Source organism: Mya arenaria, chromosome 7 (assembly GCF_026914265.1).
Source record: "Mya arenaria isolate MELC-2E11 chromosome 7, ASM2691426v1".
NCBI lineage: Eukaryota > Metazoa > Mollusca > Bivalvia > Myida > Myidae > Mya > Mya arenaria.
This window is the reverse complement of record NC_069128.1, coordinates 41346781-41369790: the sequence shown is the minus strand read 5'-3', so window position 1 is coordinate 41369790 and position 23010 is coordinate 41346781. Positions and strand designations below refer to the sequence as shown.

At 33.5% G+C, this 23010-nt stretch overlaps 1 protein-coding gene and 2 long non-coding RNA genes across 3 annotated transcripts in view; 2 read left to right on the top strand and 1 right to left on the bottom strand.

Moving 5' to 3' along the window:
• Positions 1 to 1889: 1889 nt before the first annotated feature.
• Positions 1890 to 9536, top strand: LOC128240010 (uncharacterized). Its single transcript, XR_008261999.1, has 2 exons — positions 1890 to 1921; positions 5651 to 9536. It is a non-coding gene; the product is annotated as an uncharacterized LOC128240010 (long non-coding RNA).
• Positions 9537 to 15130: 5594 nt separating this feature from the next.
• On the bottom strand, positions 15131 to 18365 carry LOC128241490 (uncharacterized). The gene is made up of 4 exons (XR_008262377.1): positions 18219 to 18365; positions 16273 to 16406; positions 15595 to 15692; positions 15131 to 15317 (listed from the first exon to the last, which is right to left on the bottom strand). It is a non-coding gene; the product is annotated as an uncharacterized LOC128241490 (long non-coding RNA).
• An 18-nt stretch (positions 18366 to 18383) lies between these two features.
• Positions 18384 to 23010, top strand: part of LOC128241480 (uncharacterized) — a 40703-nt gene continuing 36076 nt past the window's right edge. The window contains exon 1 of the mRNA XM_052958439.1: positions 18384 to 18501. The gene's annotated coding sequence lies outside the window, so the exon portion shown is untranslated. The remainder of the gene's footprint in view (positions 18502 to 23010) is intronic.

Below are 23010 nucleotides of genomic sequence, written 5' to 3'. Positions count from 1 at the left end.
TGATGGATACATTTTCACCAGTATTGGAAATTGTTGGAAGACGTGGAAACTGTTGTTTATATACGGATGAAGAAACATCAAGAGGACATAATTAAAGGAAGTTGCGCTGTTTGAATTTGTTGTTTTTATGAGTTCACATCGCCTGCACATGATGGCATTTGAAAGGTGTAGTTTATTAATTTCCACTCCTTTGAGATAGAATGCAAACTTTGAAGACTTGAGTGATGGGGCATGTGCCGGGTGTGCCATCCCCCCTCCCACGGAAGCGTTTGTGTTAACTGTTGGTCATTGCAATTGCTCATTGATCTGTGATAGACTGCAGACTGTGAGCAGAAATTATTGATTGGCAATTGAAGCCAATTCTATTTCTTTCTCACTTACACTTGTTTGATCAATGTACTTTTCTTTATATTATCAAAGAACATATTTGATGCAAAAATTAAAATATATCAATTGATTTTGTTAATATGTACCTTCAAATGTCCATAAAAGAAATGGTATATGATAGGGTTATTTTTGTATGACATACATAAATATCAATTAAAATATTTCTTTGATAGACACTAACAACTTCGTATTAAAAGGTACATAATATTGAGATGCGGACAACAGTTTCATAAACGTGATACTTTTAAGCCTAAAATCTGTTTGCTCAATAGCCTATTTCGTCAAGCTAAATAATCTGTGATAGACAACAGTTTCAACGTATTTATAAACGTTGCATTAAAATAGTTCATGATAGACTCCTAAAAAAGTATGGAATATACTATAATATAGTAATATTGCCATTCCTTTTATAACATAAAAGTAAAAAAAATATCACGACAAAGATGAACGACATTAATAATTCTGATGGCCTCAAGCAGGTCCGATCATAATTTAGGATAGACAACTGGGCCGACCGGTAAAATGGCCGCATTCACTTCCTGAGTTTGAAAGTTAAAAAAAGAAAATCTTATTAAAGCGATAGTTTCGCAAATGTAAAGGTGAGGGCTGATGCAAACTATAACAGCAATGGCAGACAATGGTTCATTGGCTGATGGGTGGCCTGAGGACAAATACTTTGACAATATTAGTGATTTCGATTCGCCAAAAGAAAAAAGATGAGTTTTCTAAGACTTTGTACCTGAAGAGTTTGTGTGGGAGCATGTGTAGTCCAAATAATTGTACATGGATGGATTTGTGTGCAATCGTTAAGCTGGCAAATCCTTAACCTGTCTTGAACGTCTATTTGTTTAAGTCCGGAACATGGATGGCTATCAAGAAATTGTTCTGTGTGATAGTCCCAGGCCAGGGAAGTGCGATACTGTTCAGTGTTTGCAGTGAAGGGTAACCCTGGTAAAAAACAGACATCGGCCGATTTAAAATTGGATGACATCAGCGTTTGGAACGATATAATGGATTACCCACAATAGTGATTGTTCGGGAATACTTTGTAATCATTTTGACATTTGTTATTTATCCCTTTAAAATCTCGGGACTTACCAAGTACTGATATTGTCAAAAGACTAATGTCCATTAAGGTAGACTAAATGATGGTTGTATTGAAATATACATTAAAGAAACCTCAGAGACTCACTTGTTGAAATATGTACAGCAATTAAAAAGGTGACCACACAAACGGAACGCTTCTTCCAGGTACTAACCTTCAATTTAGTATCAACAATGACCAAGGCTGTTCATTGATGGCGGTTCATGTCAGACTCTAAGTCTAATACAATAAGCGAAACCTTCACTAAGTATTTTCGTCATGAGCTATAAAGAGGATGAGTCCATGGTGTTCAAAGGCTGTCTCTTCATAACACAGTACATGGAAGATTAGCTTACATATATATGTGAAAATTTGGATGGCTGCAGACTCCATCACTGTTACAGCTACTGAGCTAGAACTTCTATATATGATGGAAATTGCGCAACACAGGTAGTAAAAAGTATTTTTATTCTGTATTTCCACATTATAATATTCCAAGAATCTCTTTTCAATTTTATTGGGATCAAGACAAATCGGCCCCATACCAAATCGGCCTACTACCAAATCGGCCCCTAAGACGTTTCGGCCCTGCCATTTCGTCCCCTTAATTAAAATGACTCGAGACGTTTCGGCCCCTTAGTGATTTTCAACAGAGACATTTCGGCCCCTTAATTTTGTTTTATTTTTTTATCTTGAGTATAGAGTAAAACATTGTAGGTCGTGTTAAAAGTATAATTAAAATCTAAATAACTATTTTTAATGATTTTTAATATAAAATGTTAGAAAATCTAAGAAAGTTTATTTGTTATAACTGTTAATTATTAATTGATCATTAAAGACTTCAAAGAAAAATTGTCTTTGAACCACGCGTTCTTTGCAAGGCAAACTGTAAGTGTTGTGGGTGTGAAAAAGACATTTAAAAACGTGTGAATGAATAATTGTCTTTAATTTGATAATGTTATTTACAATTGATTAAAGAAGATTTGAGTAATATAAAAAACGTAAGTATATATATTAAATTGTTTCTAAAAGTGGGTACCATTTGTTTTAAACGTGTTGCTGTGCTACTGTTAATTTTCGTGTATTGTATTGGATATTATAAACGCGTTGTTGTGCTACTTTAATTTTATTTTGTAATGAAATGGATTTTTATTAAAAATTATAATGTCTGATTCTGATTTGTGTATTGAGTGTGATAAGGTTGTGAGGCCACTGCAGCATCCATCACCTGCGATGTATGTGACCGTTGGCAGCATCGAGTCTGCGATACAGGTAGGTGCAAGTAATATGTTTTATAGACACAAAAAACGTATAGAAATGTATAACACTTTCCAAGGATGGCTATGTTTACCGCCGAGTACTCCCATAATTCATGTAATTTAGATTAAAATGCACGTACCGCCAAAGGTATATCAAAGCTGTTGTCATTGACACTGGACTGGCTTTCGTGGTTTTTATTTCATTATTCCTTTTGTGTTGTATGTACCGCGCAGCATGAACCTTGCGGTATATAACACCGATATCATTACCTTTTCATATTATACCTGAATAATGTTTGTTTTATGGATATGAATTGCAAACAAGTGACAATTTCTATATATTCTACAACAAATATGCATTTTAAAAAGAGTAAAACAATATGTCTGTAATAAAAGAGTGAAATAATATTCTGTTTGAGGTGCGAAGAGATAATTGGTATTATTCTGTAAGTGTGAGAATTAGCGGTTGGGAAAGTCGGAACAATCCTTGTAGACGTATTTTTAAGCTTGTAAACACAACCAAAAGTGTCACAATTCCAACGCCCGGGCAGAGGGGAGTTCGAACCAGATGAAGGAACTCTTCACGTACGTTGAAGATCAGTGGATGGAGAGCTCCCTCTGGAGCACCACTGAGTGGTCTGTGTACCGACAGACGATACGAACCAACAATGACACCGAAAGTAAATACAAAACTGTTAATTCATTTCCGGTAATAGCATTCACTAAAAATAGAAAATCATGTATGCTTTAATTTTAATTGTATTATGACTGTAATTTCAGAATGGCATCGCCGTTTGAACATTTCTGCCGGTCGGTCAACCCTGCAGTTTTACATTTTGCTTAATCTGCTGCTGAGGAAATCCAAAATGGTGAAGGTAACACATCAACTGGTGCCGGAGGCAGCCCTAGGCCGTCAGCGTCGAGAGCGCTACAGAGACATCGACGCCAGGATCATGGATGAGTGGGACTCATACGATTCCCATGAGGTCACCTGTGAAGAAGTTCCTGAAAAATGTTGGTGCCATCTACGGCGGCCGATAGGTGTTTGGTCAAGACTGATGTTAGACAATGGACATGTCATATTATTAGCAACATAGTTGTGTATAATATTTACAGTATATTTAGTCTATTAAAATAAAAAAATGAAATTACATGATTTTTACTTATACTTAGAAATAAAAAAATAAAATAAAAATAAGGGCCGAAACGTCTCGGTAATCAGGGGCCGAAACGTCTACGTGATGGGGACGATTTGGTAAGGGGCCGAAAAGGTAACCGTTTGAGCTAGGGGCCGATTTGGTAAGGGGCCGATTTGTCTGGTAGCCATTTTATTGACCACAGTTTTGTATGGTTTAGCAGTTATTTGTACTCTAGTCATTTTATAACCTCCAGTTTTCTGTCATTTTGTACCGACCATTAGTCATCACATTATTTTTGGTTTACTATATATACAGGGTTGGCACAGATCTGGAAAAGTCATGGAAAACAAGTTTTGTCTGGAAAAATCAAGGAATCTTGATTATTTGGATTTTATCATTAAAAAATGGAAAGTTGAAGAGTATTCTGGAATAAGTCTGTAATTGCGTAAAAAAATAAATCTGTTAAAATTTAATCTTAAGAATCCAAATTTAAATGACAAATAGTGAAATTAAATCGCTACAGCTATTCTATATTATCAAGTGCGAATCTGCTTGGGTACGAAACGAATAAGTTTACTACTGCACCGGTTCCCTTTTTTATTGTGCTTTTGCGAGATTTCGAAGCTTAAAAAATTAGTCAAAGCAAAGGAATTTGTCGATACAACTCTCAGTGGGACACAAATGAATAACACAAGGACTGGTTGAAGCCATTTAAGTCAGATAACCAAAATGTGTTGTGTACCATGTGTGACAAACTTATTGATCTGTCAAATATGGGTGAAGGTGCTATTAAATCGCATGTAGGATGGAAAACATGTTGGAAATATTACACTCCATAATAAAACAACAAAAGCATGTGCCCCGTTAAAATCTTTTTTCAAACCTGTGTGAACAAATAGTGAGGAAACTGTCCAGTCGGATATGTGTATTCCCCCACCCACTTGTCCCAACCCAAGATCCAATGTCAGTATACCAGTAGAATATGTATATCATTGTCCTGATTTTGAGTTTCGTGTGTTTGGATGGTATCATGGAAAACTGAGCAATATCCTGGAAAAGTCATGGAACTCTGGTCACATTTCGGGTTCGCGAGGGATTGATTCAAAAAGCAAAAAATTCTCATTCTCAGACAAAAAATAAAAAAGTTCTAAAATGGTAAATCTCTGAGAGTGCTTGTTGAACCAAAATACTTGTATTAAATAACTTTTTTTACATTTGGTATGGTACAGAGTGACCAAAGGTAGGGTACAAAATCACCCACCAAAGGGTACAAGATGACTGAAGATAATGCACCAGTCAATTGTAACCACGCCCCCCCCCCCAGGTCCGGGTAATAGCGGGGACTTTGACTTCCGGCCCAGCCAACCCCGACTAAAATCCCTGCCCTGCGGAAATGAACAGATGATAAAATCCCCACCAAATGCCCCCGCACCCCAGGGACCCTAGGTAAGGCCCATTTCCCGCTATATTTATAGCGAAGACAAAACCATCGCATTCACCCAGCACTGCGGGTCCACCTGAAAGGTAAAAACACGGCCCATTTCCCCCGCTATCCCCAGTATACCCCCGGACCTTGGGGAGGCCGTGGTTACAATTGACTGGTGCATAAGAGGTACAAGATGACTAGGTTGCATAGTTCCCTTATGTATTTAACCTATCTTTGCGGGTTTTTTTACAAATTTCTTACATATAACACTAAATTCATCATACAATATTCAAAATTAAGCCATGACATTTTAGATTTGTTTATATTTCTTACTTGAAACAATTATTTTTTGCAGATAAACAAGATCTCCGGACTTCGTGCACAGGTGGTCATCAACTTGATAAAAGATCCTGACGTGAAAAACACTGTCTACCAGAAAATTTCCACACAAGCCCCAAGCTTGCCCACGTTTAGTCAGCAAAAGACATACATGTATATATATAGTGATATGATAATAGTGAAGACAAAAACTGAAGCACATAAGAAGGCAAGTGGCTGCAAAGTGGAAGTAAGATAGCCACATGTTGGAAAGATAACACAATGATACATGTACTTCTTATAAAAATTTGTCATTATTCATCAGGACCTTGTATGATATACATTACATACATGTGCTTAAAGAACATACACTCCTGTGTGAAACAGTTTCACTTATTCCATAATTCAGCCAAGAGAGAAGCCGAGGGAGAAGTAACCCTAGGATGACACCTGTAATAATATCCAAGCAGGATAAAGACTACTATTTGACTAACTAATTCCTTATTATATATATTTGTTGGAGTAACAAACATTTTACATAATTTTAGAATACATACATGATGTATAATAATTAGTAACCATATTTAGCTACCGTAACTTGTACTTTATGGTACATCCAAGTCTGTTGCCGTTAGATTTAGCATTATCAACAATTCTTGTTATGACCTTTTCAAATTTGTTTGGACTACTATCATTTTGTGAAATGTATTTATATTCTGTAGATTTGAACTTTGAGAATTTCAAGTTCATTTGGATGACCAAACATTGTGGGAATTGAAACTTAATTATGCCCCCCCTTTGAAGAAGAGGGGGTATATTGCTTTGCAAATGTCCGTTGGTCTGTCCGTCCGTCAGTAGACCAAAGCTTGTCCGAGTGATAACTCCACAATTCCTGACCCTATTGTCATCAAACTTGACGTGAAGGTCGGGCTTAACCAGTGGATGACTCCTATTGAGTTTAGGGGTCATCGAGGCAAAGGTCAAGGTAACAGTGACCTTTAACGGGAAAATGTCAATGTTTGTATGAGTGCTTACTCAACAATGTCTGGACCTATGGTCATCAAACTTAATATAGAGGCCGGGCCTGACCAGTAGATGATCCCTATTTATTTTAGGGGTCAAAGGTCAAGGTCAGAGTGACCTTGATTGCAAAAAGCTCCGAGCGATAACTGGACAATGCCTGCACCCATGGCCCTCAAACTTGACTTGGAGATTGGGCCTGACCAGTAGATGATTCCTATTTATTTTATGGTCATTGTGTTAAAGGTCTATGTCACAGTGACTTCGAACGCGAAAAGCTTGTCCATGTGATAACTCTACAATGCCTGCACCCATGATATCTACACTTGACATTTACGTTGAGTGTGACCAGTAGATGACCCCTATGGATTTGAGGTCAAAAGTCAAGGTCACAACTCATATTATATTATTAAAATTACATCATATTTCATTATTCCCTGCTGCTAAGAGGATACATGTTATCTGTCATCATCTGAGCAGGATTAAAAAATGTACCAACTATCCTGACACTGAAAATGGTCCTAATCTTAAATCTGCCCCAAAGGCATCTCATGTCATTGACAAATTAGCTGTGATTTCGTTGAATTTATGTATTGATTTTCAATAGATTAAAGATGCATTCTTACTCCCAAATAAGGTTATTACAATTATTTTAATATACTGAAATGGATGAATAAAAATAGAAAAAATAATAGTTCTTATGAAGGATACTGTGTTAAATTTGAAAGAAAGTTGCAGAAAACACAGCAGTTTTACCTTTTAAGTTGATAGTTGATCACAGTAAATCTTTTAGCACTCACCAGTCATTTAATATTTGTGTGTTTTCAGCTACAGAATACACGGTTACAATCTTGTTATCAGTAAATAATATTTTTAATGAATGCATTATTTAGTAAGTAGTTAAATGTTTATCACTGAAAATTTTTGTTTGTTATACATGTGTATGTATTGATTTAAATACTATTATCACTTTAAGTTTGAATTTTTCAAATTTGTTAGGATGACCTAACATTTTGTGTATTCATATTTTGGTCAATAGATTTGAACTTTGACCAATTTAAAATTATTGTGACATCCTAACGTTTCGTGATTTTCAATAATTTCAACTTTGAATGTCTCAAATTTGTTATGAGGTCCTAACATTTTGTAATTTCATATATTTGATTTTCAATGGTTTTAACTTTGAATGTCTCAAATTTGTTAGGACGTGCTAACATTTTGAGAGTTTATATTTTTATTTTCAATACTTTACAGGTGGAATGGTTCAAATTTGTTAGGACGTCCTAACATTTTGAGATTTTCTATTTTCAATACTTTTCACTTGGAATGGTTCAAATTTGTTAGGACGTCCTAACATTTTGAGATTTTCTATTTTCAATACTTTTCACTTGGAATGGTTCAAATTTGTTAGGACGTCCTAACATTTTGAGATTTTCTATTTTCAATACTTTTCACTTGGAATGGTTCAAATTTGTTAGGACATCCTAACATTTTGATATTTTTTATTTTCAATACTTTTTACTTGGGATGGTTCAAATTTGTTAGGACGTCCTAACATTTTGAGATTTTATATTTTCAATACTTTTCACTTGGAATGGTTCAAATTTGTTAGGACGTCCTAACATTTTGAGATTTTCTATTTTCAATACTTTATACTTGGAATGGTTCAAATTTGTTAGGACGTCCTAACATTTTGAGATATTCTATTTTCAATACTTTATACTTAAATTGGTTCAAATTTGTTAGGACGTCCTAACATTTTGAGATTTTTTTATTTTCAATACTTTTCACTTTGAATGGTTCAATTTTGTTAGGACGTCCTAACACTATGTGATTTTATATCTTTGATTTTCAATAGTTGTAACTTTGAATGTTTCAACTTTGTTAGGACGTCCTAACAATTTGTGATTTAATATTTGAGTTTTCAATACTTATAACTATAAATGTTTCAACTTTGTTAGGACGTCCTAACATTTTGTGATTTAATATTTTGGTTTTCAATATTTTAACTTTAAATGTTTCAAAATTGTTAGGACGTCCTAACATTTTGGGTTATTTTTGATTTTCAAATACCTTTAACTAAGAATTTTCAAATTTGTTAGGACGTCCTAACATTTTGGGATCTCACATCTTTAATTTTCAATGGTTTCCTCTTTGAATTTTTCAAATTTGTTAGGACGTCCTAACATTTTGGGATCTCACATCTTTAATTTTCAATGGTCTCCTCTTTGAATTTTTCAAATTTGTTAGGACGTCCTAACATTTTGGGATCTCACATCTTTAATTTTCAATGGTTTCCTCTTTGAATTTTTCAAATTTGTTAGGACGTCCTAACATTTTGGGATCTCACATCTTTAATTTTCAATGGTTTCCTCTTTGAATTTTTCAAATTTGTTAGGACGTCCTAACATTTTGGGATCTCACATCTTTATTTTTCAATGGTCTCCTCTTTGAATTTTTAAAATTTGTTAGGACGTCCTAACATTTTGGGATCTCACATCTTTAATTTTCAATGGTTTCCTCTTTGAATTTTTCAAATTTGTTAGGACGTCCTAACATTTTGGGATCTCACATCTTTAATTTTCAATGGTTTCCTCTTTGAATTTTTCAAATTTGTTAGGACGTCCTAACATTTTGGGATCTCACATCTTTATTTTTCAATGGTTTCCTCTTTGAATTTTTAAAATTTGTTAGGACGTCCTAACATTTTGGGATCTCACATCTTTAATTTTCAATGGTTTCCTCTTTGAATTTTTCAAATTTGTTAGGACGTCCTAACATTTTTGGCTTTCATATCTTTGGTGTTACTTTGAATGTTTCAAATTTTGTTAGGACGTCCTAACATTTTCTATTATCTTACTGTTTTTGATGGGAAATGCTATTGAATAAAGACTAAAAACTCATTTTGTTGTTGTGTTTGTTCTATTTTTCAATGAAAAAACACTCAAAATTGGCATGAAATATGCAGAAAAGCTGTCTGTGAATTGGGATTGATCGGACAATCCCTTTTTAAATTGGACGAGCTTAGATTATTATATTGTTTAAATTTATATGTACTACACTTTTATCTTCTTCGTCCACAGTTTAGTTAGAAGTTATACGTGTAGAGCTTTGCGAGGTAAATTAAAATAAAACCTGACAAACTATGTAATACAAAACAAATGTAATGATGTGCATTTAAATGCGATATACATTATTTGTATAGTGGATACATATTATGTGTCATGTTTTATTTTATTTAAATTTTACAATTTTGATTTGAGAGCGTTGCAAGTATACATTTCAGTCGTATATTATCATTTTATCCAATCGGTCCAATAACAAGGTGCCATGTAGATTTTAGTTTATTCGGACAGTAGACTACGTAATGTTTATCTACAGTCAGTTGGTCGCGTGACCGCAAAAATGGACTTATTTTGTATTCTTAAAATGTCAGAGGAAAAGCGCAAATAATGCCTCAGAATCGTATTAATAGTCCGTCAACAACAACCTCGACATTAGCTATTCCTGCAGGTCCCATCACTATGAATGACAATGACATTGACAACGAAAATTGGTCGTAAAATCTAAATGTTCACTGTCCCAACCCACCAATGCAAAAACCTGCGCAGCACTCAACGATATTAAATTCCATTTATGTGGTGAATGATAAAACTCACTAACAACAGAAATGATTTTTCTTTTTTAAAGCTCTGAATATCCAAACACTTTATCCTTTAATATCAAAACAATTTAAATTCATGTGGCGTGACCTTGAACCATTGACCTAGAGATGTAGGCTGTGACTTGCGGAACATTACAAGATTATATCTGGTAACTGATCCACATTCATTCACTTTCAAAAGCCTTTAAGTTTTGGATTAATATTAACATATCAAAAAATAATTACATTGACTAAAACGTATTGAATGGAATTGAACAGTTTTGAGAACTCATTTCAGGGCACATTTAAATATGGGTACCTTGCGTGCTGATGTCAACAGGGTGAATTGCAGTTGTCCCTATTTCTTTAAAAGGTACTTGACCGTTTTAAGGTAATTGATCGTGTTTTATTAACAAAAGTACAGGATAAATATAATACTAGGTTATTACCGTTGATGTAGAAAGTTTATCTGGCTCGAAATAAAGCTATATTGCTGCATTAGGTTATAAAGTACCTGTTCTTTAAAATGTTCATACATACCGTTTCAAAGTATCAGTATAATATTTTAAATGACGTTACTTACTAAACCGCAGATACATTTAACCTATCGTCGTCTCTTTCTAAAGCATAAGTAATATGAAACATCACTGCTTAACATTTGAAACCTTTCATTCTTTCAAATTCTCTTGCTTGCTAATCTTAAGCCTCAGTTTTATAGACCTTTCCTGCGTGGGGTTCTCAAACCCTCAGTTCTATGAACATGACCTTCGAAACATTCTAAAGCTTTAGTTTTGCGAACAGATTAAAGTTTGTTGAATCAAATCGAACGCGTAAATGGCGTTAACGACATAGAATAAGCGTTAATAGTACGTTTATAACGTAATTTTAATTATGTATATTGTAAAACGCATATCATTGTATAGTTTAACAATTGTGTAAGACAGTGGGGGCTGTATAATGATTCAATACATGAAACTGATATATCCTAGAAAAGTAATTCTTCTTTTTAAAGTGTATTGGTTTGATGCCTTCACTTGATGATGCGAGCTTTGTTGTAGACGCCAATATCTCCAGATTAAGCGCGTTGTATGATTTATTAAAAATCTTCTATGTACAGTATAATGTATATGTTTAACGTTCTGCAGAAACATGAGGAGCCCAAACTGAGGGAACATAATGTTATAAGAAGTAAAAAAAGTAACAATACTCCCGCAGTTTTTATTGTACTATTATTAAACGAAGCTCAATAAGCTACATTCATGAGCCAATAGGTTAAATCCATTAGAGACCCTTTTTTATTGTCGACTTTCAGAAAATACGCTTACTTTCGGTTTACACTCTTGGATTTTTACTGTATATGAACGTTACACTTCGATATACCGGTAACAAATTCGTGAATAATTCATCAAATGTGTGTTACTGAAACAAACATGTATAGTACAGACTATAAGTTATAGTATAACTACCATTACCGTACTATCAAACACTAACAATATTACGAAAAACAAGTCAATATTTACAGAAGGATAGACTAGAAGCAGACAGCACTTTTGTTTACGTATGAGCAATTGTAAATTATCCTTACAGGGAGCTGTTAGATCAATATTTTAGTAGCGTATAACCGGCGTTTCTGCTGTGTGGCAGGTACAAAACGTATAAGCGAGAATCGACAAAAAAATATGAACATAATATGTGTTTTTTACCAAGATTTTATTACCTTTTATTTTCAGAACTAGTCCAATATAGAGTCGAACGTTGCAAACTGGATCAGATGAGGAGAACATTGAATTCAAGGTTAGTGTGTAACATATACATTGGCCTTCCATAGCAATGTGTTGTCCCGACAATCAAATGAGTAATTTAACAAGAATCAAATCTTGATTCAGCTATTCTTGCTATTTTGAAGCTCGAATGCCTGAATTTCAACCTTCAATTTTTCGATTTATAATCCCAAAGAACAGCAGTGTAGGTATATTCGCCAGACACATTTTAAATAATATTCAATTCTACTTTCTTTTATCGGCATGTGCTATTTCTAGTTGCATTCAGTTTCTATTCAGACGTGTTCTCACAAAGCGAAATTGTGCTTACAAGTATCAAAACAGAAATCCTTCAATATAAACAAATGCTACATCTTTAGTTCATGCTTTCTATGATCTATATCTTTAAAACATACATTGAACACACCAACATTACAAATGCAGTTTACTATTCAAAGCTTTTTTTTTAAAATATCTAAAAGCATTCCTATAAAGTTAAGTAGACACTGATTATTTTCTCTTACTAAAACTGTTGACTGCTCCCTTTGCAATTGACCTCAGTTGTTTCGTAAACACTAATGATCATAACATTATTTGCTCAAAGATCATAATGTTTATTAACTGTTGTCTGCAGCTTGAACTCTTAGAAAGGAGGTTAAAAACGACGTTCATGGCTGCTTACAGTGTTGACAATGTTGCGGAAAATCAACTCCAACATTCAGGCATATGAAGATTTCAATACTTTGATTCAAGCATGCTTGCTTTTGCCAATGTTTTAGCCAACCATATGGTGATTTCACTGAAAGATTAGTTCTGGGCGATGAAAAATAGCCTCTACAGTGGTTGAAGAATGTCAAGCTCAATGTTTGAGCTCACCATTTATAATTATTTTGTTGTGACAGACTGTCATTGAGTGATGTTAAAAAAGACTAATGCTTTAGATAACCATATACGTTTTAACAGCATTTAAAAACCCAAATTTATGGTAACTGCCACTCGGAAGAAAATTATTATCACTTAATTGTGATGAGAGTGGGTTTGTTTGCTTGTCTGTATGGGAAGTGTTTTAAAGTACTATGGGAAGGATCTATGCATTATTTGATCAGTCATTTGTAACCACGGTCCCCCCAGGTCTGGGGATAGTCGGGAAATTGGCCGTGTTTTAACTTTTAAGGTAGCTCCGCAGTGCCAAGTGAATGTGTTATGCACCAGTCAGTCGTATCCACAGCCCCACCAGGTCAGGTGGTATACTGGAAATGGGTCGTGTTTTTACTTCTATGTGGCCCCGCAGTGCCGGAGGAATGCAGTGGTTTTGTCTGCGCCATAAAAGGTGGAATTTGGCCTATCCTAGGGTCCCAGGGGTGCGGGGCGTGGGCATTTGGCGGGGATTTCACTGAAGTTAATGATAAAGATAGTTTATATTGAAAGCAACACTATATAATCAAAATGTTTATACAAAATATATATATACATCGAAAAAACTTACTCCCGTAAGAATATAAAGGTGAAGGATTTTGTTGGTTAAAAGTTTTAAATAAACAAATGTAAATGTTACAGATGGGGTCAAGTGCAAACATGCTGATTGATTTTAATTTTATTATTAGTCCTCAAATATCGGCAAATGGTAAATGCAGTGCCAGGGTGAATGCCGTGGTTTTGTCTTCGCGCTAAACATAGTGGCGAATGGGCCTTTAACCTAGTGTCCCCAGGGTTCAGGGCATTTGGCGGGGATTTTACATCAGTTCATCCCCACAGGGCGGGAATTTGCACCCAGGGTTGGCTGGACCGAAAGTCAGTCCCCACTATTCCCCGGACCTGGGGGGCGGCGTGGTTACAATTGACTGATGCATAACATACACTGGGAGTGTGAAGAAACACCTAAAGGAGAATGTCAGGACACTTTGTTTGCCGGGCATAAGTGTGGCCAACAAAAGTTTTTTCTGAACAGCAGAAACATTCGAAACCACCTTCTAAGGGCTAGAAAGAACATGGACCAGTCGCCTAATGATCTGGAGAATGTAGAAACATATGCTAGAAAGAAACTGGAAATGAAATTTGTCAAACAAAGGACAATATATCAATAATAACAAATTTACAAAGAAAATGATAGAATGGAAGGTATAAATAAAAGGTTACAGCTTTGACAGGAATTTTATGTTGATGTCGGTAGTAATCATGTTGGCAGTGAAAATTAGTTTTCCTACCAATTATGTAATGTACTATCTGCATTGATGATTCACCAGACAAGAAACTGTGAAGCTCGATGAAGTGGATGAAGAGGAAAATAACAACAAAGGAATGGAATTAAAGAATATAATTCAAATAGAAGTATTCACACTAGCTTCGTTGTTCAGATGTCCTTGCTACCTTACATGTATGGTATCGTAATCACATATTGTAAGAGGTAAAATGTATTATTAGCCGGATATTTTCCCAACTTCACTCATATGAGGAGCAGGCTCAACAACATTTCTTTGCACACCTTTTATTCATGTTTCAAATTATTGCTTCAACTGTTTGTGATTGTATACTGTTCCCCACATTTAGAATAAGAAAAAAACAAATTTTGAATTTTATAGAAAACAATTTTGGGTAACCGTTTTTTCTATGATCTTCTTTTCATTTGTAATTGATAATGATACATTGGTATGCTTGATTATGCTTCATATCATTTGATACTTTTCAGAAATATTCTGTTTTATAATGATTTGTTTTAAAACCAACATACATACATAATATTGTATTTTCAGATAAATGTTTAACTACTGAGAAATAGCAGCCATCATTTCATTTCACATACATGATACATATTTCTCTTGAATTGTTATTTTGTTGTTGAATAAAGTTAAAATTTCAGAAGCATCAGAAATTCATGTTTCTGATACAAACATAGCAAATGAAGTATCTGCTACATAAGTATGGAAATAAGGTGACCCGGATGGACATTTAACTTGACTATAAAAAAATCTCTAGTTTAAATCCAGATTCTGTTAATATTTCCATTGTCTTTATTTTTCAGAGGTTTTAATCCATACTGACATAGCAATTCAAATTAAAAAGATAAATGTAATAATTGATACTTTTATTGGAACACATTTTTACATATATATGCATATATATATAAATCATTCTTCAGGTTTATTGATTTTCTTTAGGAATTAAATCATGCAGAAAGAGTCTTTTTTATTTCAAAGTATTTCACACAAATAATCAAGTGTTTCTAATGTTCTTTCAGGAGGAGCTATAGCCATGCCCTGGAAGTCCTGATGCTTTCTGGTATCCTGAAACACAAACAAAAGAAGATATAAAGAAAAATACTACAAATTTCCATTAGTTTGGCAGTTTTGGTCCATTCATGTATACTTAAGTATATACTGTCGATTTTGGTTGTTTTTGCATTGCGACATGTAAAATAAAATCTCAATGAGATTTATGTCTAATTTGTTAATGAAAATGTTCTTGAAAAGCACTGTAATTTCTCTATCAAAAAACATTTTTGCTAATTTTTGTTCAAAACTAAATTTTTAATATATATATGCCAATCATGATGTACAATACCTGACTGAAACTATTTTCTGTAATTCAGAAAGTCAACGTCTGCAACTTGCCAATGTGCTCTTATCTGACAATATCATCCGTGAGTTGGAACAAACATTCTGTAAATATAGAGCAGAACATGACTTGCATGTGGCTATATTTCATGCTTGGAAAATAACAACTTTTGTAACTGATCACTTCAAGGTTATTATGCTCATTTATTTTTTGACTGACACTCTTTAAAATGCAAACATTTCTTTCACAAATACATGGATGAATAGTATAAACCTTTGGCCATACTGTAGACGAATGAGCCATTACAGAATGCGATAAGGGCCCTGAATGATTACACATTAATGACTAAGGAAGCACTCAAAAGACATGTCAAAAGTCAAATGAAATGTCAATAATTATTAAAGCTAGTAATATTAATTTTGATAATAGAATCTTTATGGAACATAAATAAAGAAAAAGTTAATGATGCATTAAGGTATTATCAAACAATCAGGTCTTTTTAAAAAGCCAATTGCAATGCTTTAAGGATGAGAGCCATGGTTGCTATAGAAACATGAGAATAGTTAAAGTATTAAATCTTCAAAAATTGTAACAATTATCTCCAACGCCCAAAGTTGCACAATGTCACTTGCACATCTGCATACTATTTTTTTCAAACAGCAACCTAGCAGCCATTTAACATACCTGAGTAAACTAGTTTCTGCACTGCTGAGTCTCCAACTATTTCCCAATACTCAGAACATGACATTGTTGGTGACATCATGAAGTATGATATTGTATAACATCTAGCCATTTCTCATTACTAGGAACTGTACAATCTGTAATAAAATCAAGTAAATCAAATATTGCACTTAAATATATCACCATTCAGAACATAAAATACAGAAAAATAGTATTATTGACCGGCTAATGATCATCACTCAGAACGTAAAATTCATAAATAACAAAAAAACATTATTAATGACTGTCTTTTGTTTATAACTCAGAAAGTTAAAGTAAAAAACGACAAAAAATAGTAATATTGACTGGCTAATGATCATCACTCAGAACGTAAAAGTCAAAAACGACAAAAAATAGTAATATCGACTGGCTAATGATCATCACTCAGAACGTAAAAGTCAAAAACGACAAAAAATAGTAATATCGACTGGCTAATGATCATCACTCAGAACGTAAAAGTCAAAAATGACAAAAAATAGTAATATCGACTGGCCAATGATCATCACTCAGAACGTAAAAGTCAAAAACGACAAAAAATAGTAATATCGACCGGCTAATGATCATCACTCAGAACATAAAAGAAGGAAAAGACAGAAAATAGTAATATTAACTGGCTGTTGATCATCACTCAGAACGTAAAAGTCAAAAACGACAAAAAATAGTAATATTAACCAGCTATTGATCATCATTCAGAATGTTTAAGTCAAAAACGACAAAAAATAGTAATATTAACTGGCTAATGATCATCACTCAGAACGAGAAAGTCAAAAACGACAAAAAATAGTAATATTAACCGGCTATTGATCATCACTCAGAATGTAAAAGTCATAAACGACAAAAAAATAGTAATATTGACCGGCTATTGATCATCACTCAGAACGTAAAAGTAGGAAAAGACAGAAAAATAGTAATATTGACCGGCTATTGATCATCACTCAGAACGTAAAAGAAGGAAACGACAGAAAAATAGTAATATTGACCGGCTATTGATCATCACTCAGAACGTAAAAGAAGGAAAAGACAGAAAAATAGTAATATCGACTGGCTATTGATCATCACTCAGAACGTAAAAGAAGGAAACGACAGAAAAATAGTAATATCGACTGGCTATTGATCATCACTCAGAACGTAAAAGTCAAAAACGACAAAAAATAGTAATATTAACTGGCTAATGATCATCACTCAGAACGAGAAAGTCAAAAACGACAAAAAATAGTAATATTAACTGGCTATTGATCATCACTCAGAATGTAAAAGTCAAAAACGACAAAAAATAGTAATATCGACCGGCTATTGATCATCACTCAGAACGTAAAAGTAGGAAAAGACAGAAAAATAGTAATATTGACCGGCTATTGATCATCACTCAGAACGTAAAAGAAGGAAACGACAGAATAGTAATATCGACTGGCTATTGATCATCACTCAGAACGTAAAAGAAGGAAACGACAGAAAAATAGTAATATCGACTGCTATTGATCATCACTCAGAACGTAAAAGAAGGAAACGACAGAAAAATAGTAATATTAACTAGCTATTGATCATCACTCAGAACGTAAAAGAAGGAAACGACAGAAAAATAGTAATATTAACTGGCTATTGATCATCACTTAGAACGTAAAAGTAGGAAAAGACAGAAAAATAGTGATATCCACTATCCACTCAGAACGTAAAAGTCACTAACGACAAAAAAATACAATTATTGACTAGCGATTGATCATCACTTAGACTGTAGACAAAAAATAGTATAACAGGTGGTAAATTGACTTCTGATCATCACTCAGAACTAGAAAGTAGCTACAGTATTTAATTTAAAAGTCTAGTAATTTCCAATACTTGGTAACCTTGCTGACAAGTTAAAAAACAAAATATGTAATCCAGTTACTCAGTATCTTATTTGTTAAACTTACCTGGTACATAAAAGATTTTCTTGCACATCCAAGGAATGAAAAGAAACATTTTTCGTACATGTTTAGATTTATGGTGGCAGACAACAATTTTAATTGTATTTCCATCTGTATGATCTTTGCTTGTGTCGATTCGGTATTGGTATGATCTTTAGCGCTAACCCAGTTGTTTATATTGATTTGCGTGCATGTTTAAACCCGTAATAATGGTTGAAATAGGTTTTAAAAAGATCATATTTTAGAGTGTGTGCAATGTTTGGATACATGTGTGCTTAAACGATATCAAGTAAGTGTTTTAAGCTATCATTCTATCAAGAAGATCTGACTTAAACAAGGAAGTAATTTACTTCTGAATATAATGCAGGCAGTTTTAGTGATATTATTGGTTTCGGTGAGTAATTTTTAAATTGCTGTGTTTTGGTTTTTTTTTAAGAGTAATTATTTTTTCGATAGGTTATAAAAGGATAATATGTTTGGGTGTGGTCAGTATTCAGATTGGTGTGTTCTAAAGGATGAAATATAAGTGGTTTAAGCCTTAAAAACAGAAAGTAAAATTTTCCACAAGGAAGTTAGTTTCTTTTGAATATAATTCAGGTTGGTTCGTTTTTACCATTATAAGCTCGTTTAATCAGAAAGCTAACAATATATTTTAAACACTCTCAAGTCCGCTTCCTGAGTCAAATTCACTAGTACTGAGTGTAGATGTGCGAGCGAACTGAGGGAGCAAAATGTTATAAGAAGTAAGAGAAGTATCAATTCGCCCTGCAGTTTTCATTGTATTATTAATAAAGGAATCTATATAAACTAAGCCCATTAACAAAAACGTTTAATGTGTTTGTAACCGGGTATACGATGTGTATATAGCGGGGACTTATACTGTCTTGATATAGAGCTAGCTTTTATAGCAACGCGGTAGTGTCTGCCTGCAGAGCGAGAGGTCGTGGGCTCGAACCCCGACAGGTGCGCATAGCAATTTGTGCAATCTGTTACATGTTAAATAAAGAATAACAATAAAAAGAGACCTTTTTGATTCGGACTTTCCGAAAATACGTCTACTTTCGGTTTCCGATTTTTATTATTTGCTATTTGTAAATGAATTCTACTTTCGATATCTCATTAACTGTGTTTTCGCAAAAACAAATTCGTCAAAAATTCATCAACATTGTGTTACTAAAACAAACATATAATACGAGCTATTACTAGCAAACCTAACTTTAAAACAATGGAAATATTACGAAAACGATCTTAAATCAATATTTACATGAAGATAAACTCGAAGCAGACAACACTTCTGCTAACGTATGAGCACTGATCACCTCCCTTTGTGGGTAGCCGTCCGATCCATAAAGTGCATAACTGTCGTTCATGCTGTGTGAAATTAAAAAAATAAACTCATTATTATTTTACCTTGTCATACTTGCAAGTTGATAAATTTGTTAAAAGTATAATGTGCCCGAAATTCATGAAATGCTTCCTATAGTTTAGGGAGTAAGCAAATTGTTGTATGTACATGACTGTTAGACCTTACTTTCGATATTGAAATCACCATCTCTCTCTGTGAGCAAGGAACATTCATTTTGATTTTGTAATGTTTCGAGATACAAGATTGTATCCTCTGCTGTTGAGGTGTCCGCTGCTGTTGAGTCGCCCTTCATCTGACAATTGTGATAGTTTACTTCATGTCCATTGGTGTTGTAACCCGTTGTTTGTCCATACAAAAAACGTGAAAGCGAAAATCAACAGAGAATAAGTATAAATAATATGATGTTATGATGTTTTTATTTTTAGTTTGATTTTATAACAATTGCAAATTATTGTTAAACGTTGCAAACAAAATAAACGAACCATTGACTTCTAAGTAAGTGTGTAACATCTACATTTGCAGCCAATAGCACTTTGTCCCGACAGTTTTTTGAGTTTTGTTACTAAAGATGAAATCGCGATTTAAGTATTCTGGCTATTTTAATTGGAGCTCGATGTCACGGGTTTCATCTTCTGATTTTTGGATTGAATGTCCTCAAAAACTTCATAATTATAACCGACAGTCAGATATTCATCAATATTCGTTTCCACTTCGTTGCATTTGAGCCATTGCTATTTCTTGTACCGTTCTGTTTTCTATAAACGTGTTCCCACAAACAGATTGTGCTTAGGAAAGTATCAACACATGAATCCTTTAATTAAACATATAATACAAGTTTTAATTAATGCATTTCTCTATCTATTTCGAAAACATACAATCTTTATAAGACTTCTGGGTGTGTTCCTTAAATAAATAAATAAATTATCCTTACTACCACAACAGAGATATTTCTTTAATTAAATCTGTTTTTTATCGCAAATGGTAAATAATATTTCTTAAAATATTCCTTAAGTGACATGTAGACAGTGAATATCGTCGTTTAACAAAACTGTTGACTGCTCCCATAGTAAGTAACGTCGGTTGTTTACATTGATATGTCTGTTTGTGTTTATCCCAAATAATTGGTTTAAATAGCTATTTTAAAAAAGAGGACGATTGTTAGTGTGTTCAATATTTGGATAAATGTGTTTTTTAAATGATGACAAATAAATGTTTTAAGCGAAAAAGAACAATAAGGCGATTTAACTTAAACAAGGAAGTAAATTGCATTTGAATACAATGCAGGTTGGTTGACATCGGTTTTCTGTTTTCAAGTTTACGATTTTGAAGTTTAAGCTATTCATTTCATGAATACAATTTGTAAGCGTATTGATTTCATATTTCAAGTTATATTCACTAAACTGTGTGGTTTAAGTTAACAACAGTGCTGTGAATTTAGTAAAAGCTATGTTACATTAAACTAGATCGAGGCATAAGTGTAAGTTTGGACTAACTATTATTGTTATGTTGATGTGCTTCCTCTTGTCTTAGAGTTTTAATTATATCCAATATGTTTAAAATATTTATTTGTTTTAAGTTTAACAAATCTAAAGAGGCGATTGCGTTTAAAAAAAGAAGTTATTTGCTTTATTAATAGAATGAGAGTGAAAATATCAAATTCAAGAACTACTTTGAAAGCAAATGTATTTACGTTCCTTTAACCCAAATGAAAACGGCCCTTTTGAACCTGTAAATTATGACAAATAATATTTGATCGTAAAAATGTTTCAATATGTTCCTAGAAATAAACAAAGCTTATCGCTAATTAGGGAAATGACAAACCTAATTTTTGCTTCATAACGTTTCATTCCGTACAAAAATAAGACGAAAACAATTGTTAGAACATTACATCAATGTTATTCAGAAAAAATAATGAAAAATAATGGATGGAATTTATTTCCTGGTTAAAAAATGCAAATATCTTATTTTTTTAAATAGTGCAATCAGAACTAAGCTCCAAGACATTGTTGATTAGGCAGTTCCGATAAATTTGAATCATAAACATATTATTTTTGTAGGAAGACATTTACGGGAAAACATAAATGCCTTTTGATTGAAAATCTGATAAAATATTATTTCGTTAAATATGCTTAACTCCTAATTACAGCTTTTCATGTTACAACGGATATATGAATCATACGTGTTAAATATTGAACCTTTAACTAAATAGAAATTGATATTTCCAACGTTTAAAATTTTGGTCGTTCAATCGACTTTCGTATCGCTGCCGGCCTTTTGAATTGTTAGTAAACCCGTTAGGTTTTTAATCAGTATCAATTTGATTTGAGCTTGCACTAAAGGACAATATCTTGAGATATAGTGTGTAATACATTCACTCCGACAGAACGGTATACTGTCACGCAAGTAATTTTTACGATCGGCTGATCTCTAGAGATTTCGACATAAAATATGACACGAATGTTTCCAACAGAAATCAATTTACTAAATCAGAAAATGTCAATGTCAATAGAAATTTTGCTGTTAATATGTATAAAGTAATATAATTTAAGGGAAAAAATTTATCATGCATAACGGGCAATCTTGACGCCATTTAATACTTAACGCTGTTATACATATTGCTGTGATCAAATGGTTGTGCGATATATTTTATATTGTACACTGCTCTCAAATCGCTATCGTAAAATCTGCACCCGACTTAATGCCATGTACTCAAGTGTTAACCTAGGTCAAATGCCTTTCAAATTATTAGAGTTTTATCTTTGAATGATAACCGGCTACCAGTAAGCTGGAGCGTAGAGGCTTTCTTTTAGTTATGAGGCGATTACTTTTTACATTGTAGACATTGATCACAATTGTTTGAATTGTATAAAATATCTTCTTTTTTTACAAGTTATGATGATGTACATTCTTACAATACAACTTTAGATGAACTAATTCTAATTGCATTGGACGAACTTAATCTCCTTAGTTTAAAGTTGTTTGGTATGTTCTAAAACCTCAGTTATATGAAACTGTCTTGAATCACTATATAAAGCCTTAGTTTTATAAAACATTTGGAAAATTTCTACAAACATCTCCATCATAACATTCCCAAGCCTCAGTCATATGCAACGGTCACGCTTGACGTTTGAAAGCTACACTTTGATGACAATATCGTGTGTACGGTTCTGAAGTCTCAGTTCAAGGAGTTTCTATCCGTGGCTTACTATCTTGCGTTGCATTTTAAAGCCTCATCCATGTAATGCTTAATCACGTGTGATTATCGTGCATAAGTTATCAAGCGCATATTCTCTCGAAGACTGGTTAACGATGATTTAGAATAAATTCTGGAAGAGTAATACTTCTAGATAAAGTTTATCAGTTTGATGACGACACATTATAGAGCGTACAACGCTGTTGACGCCAATATTTCCAGATACAGCACGTTACATG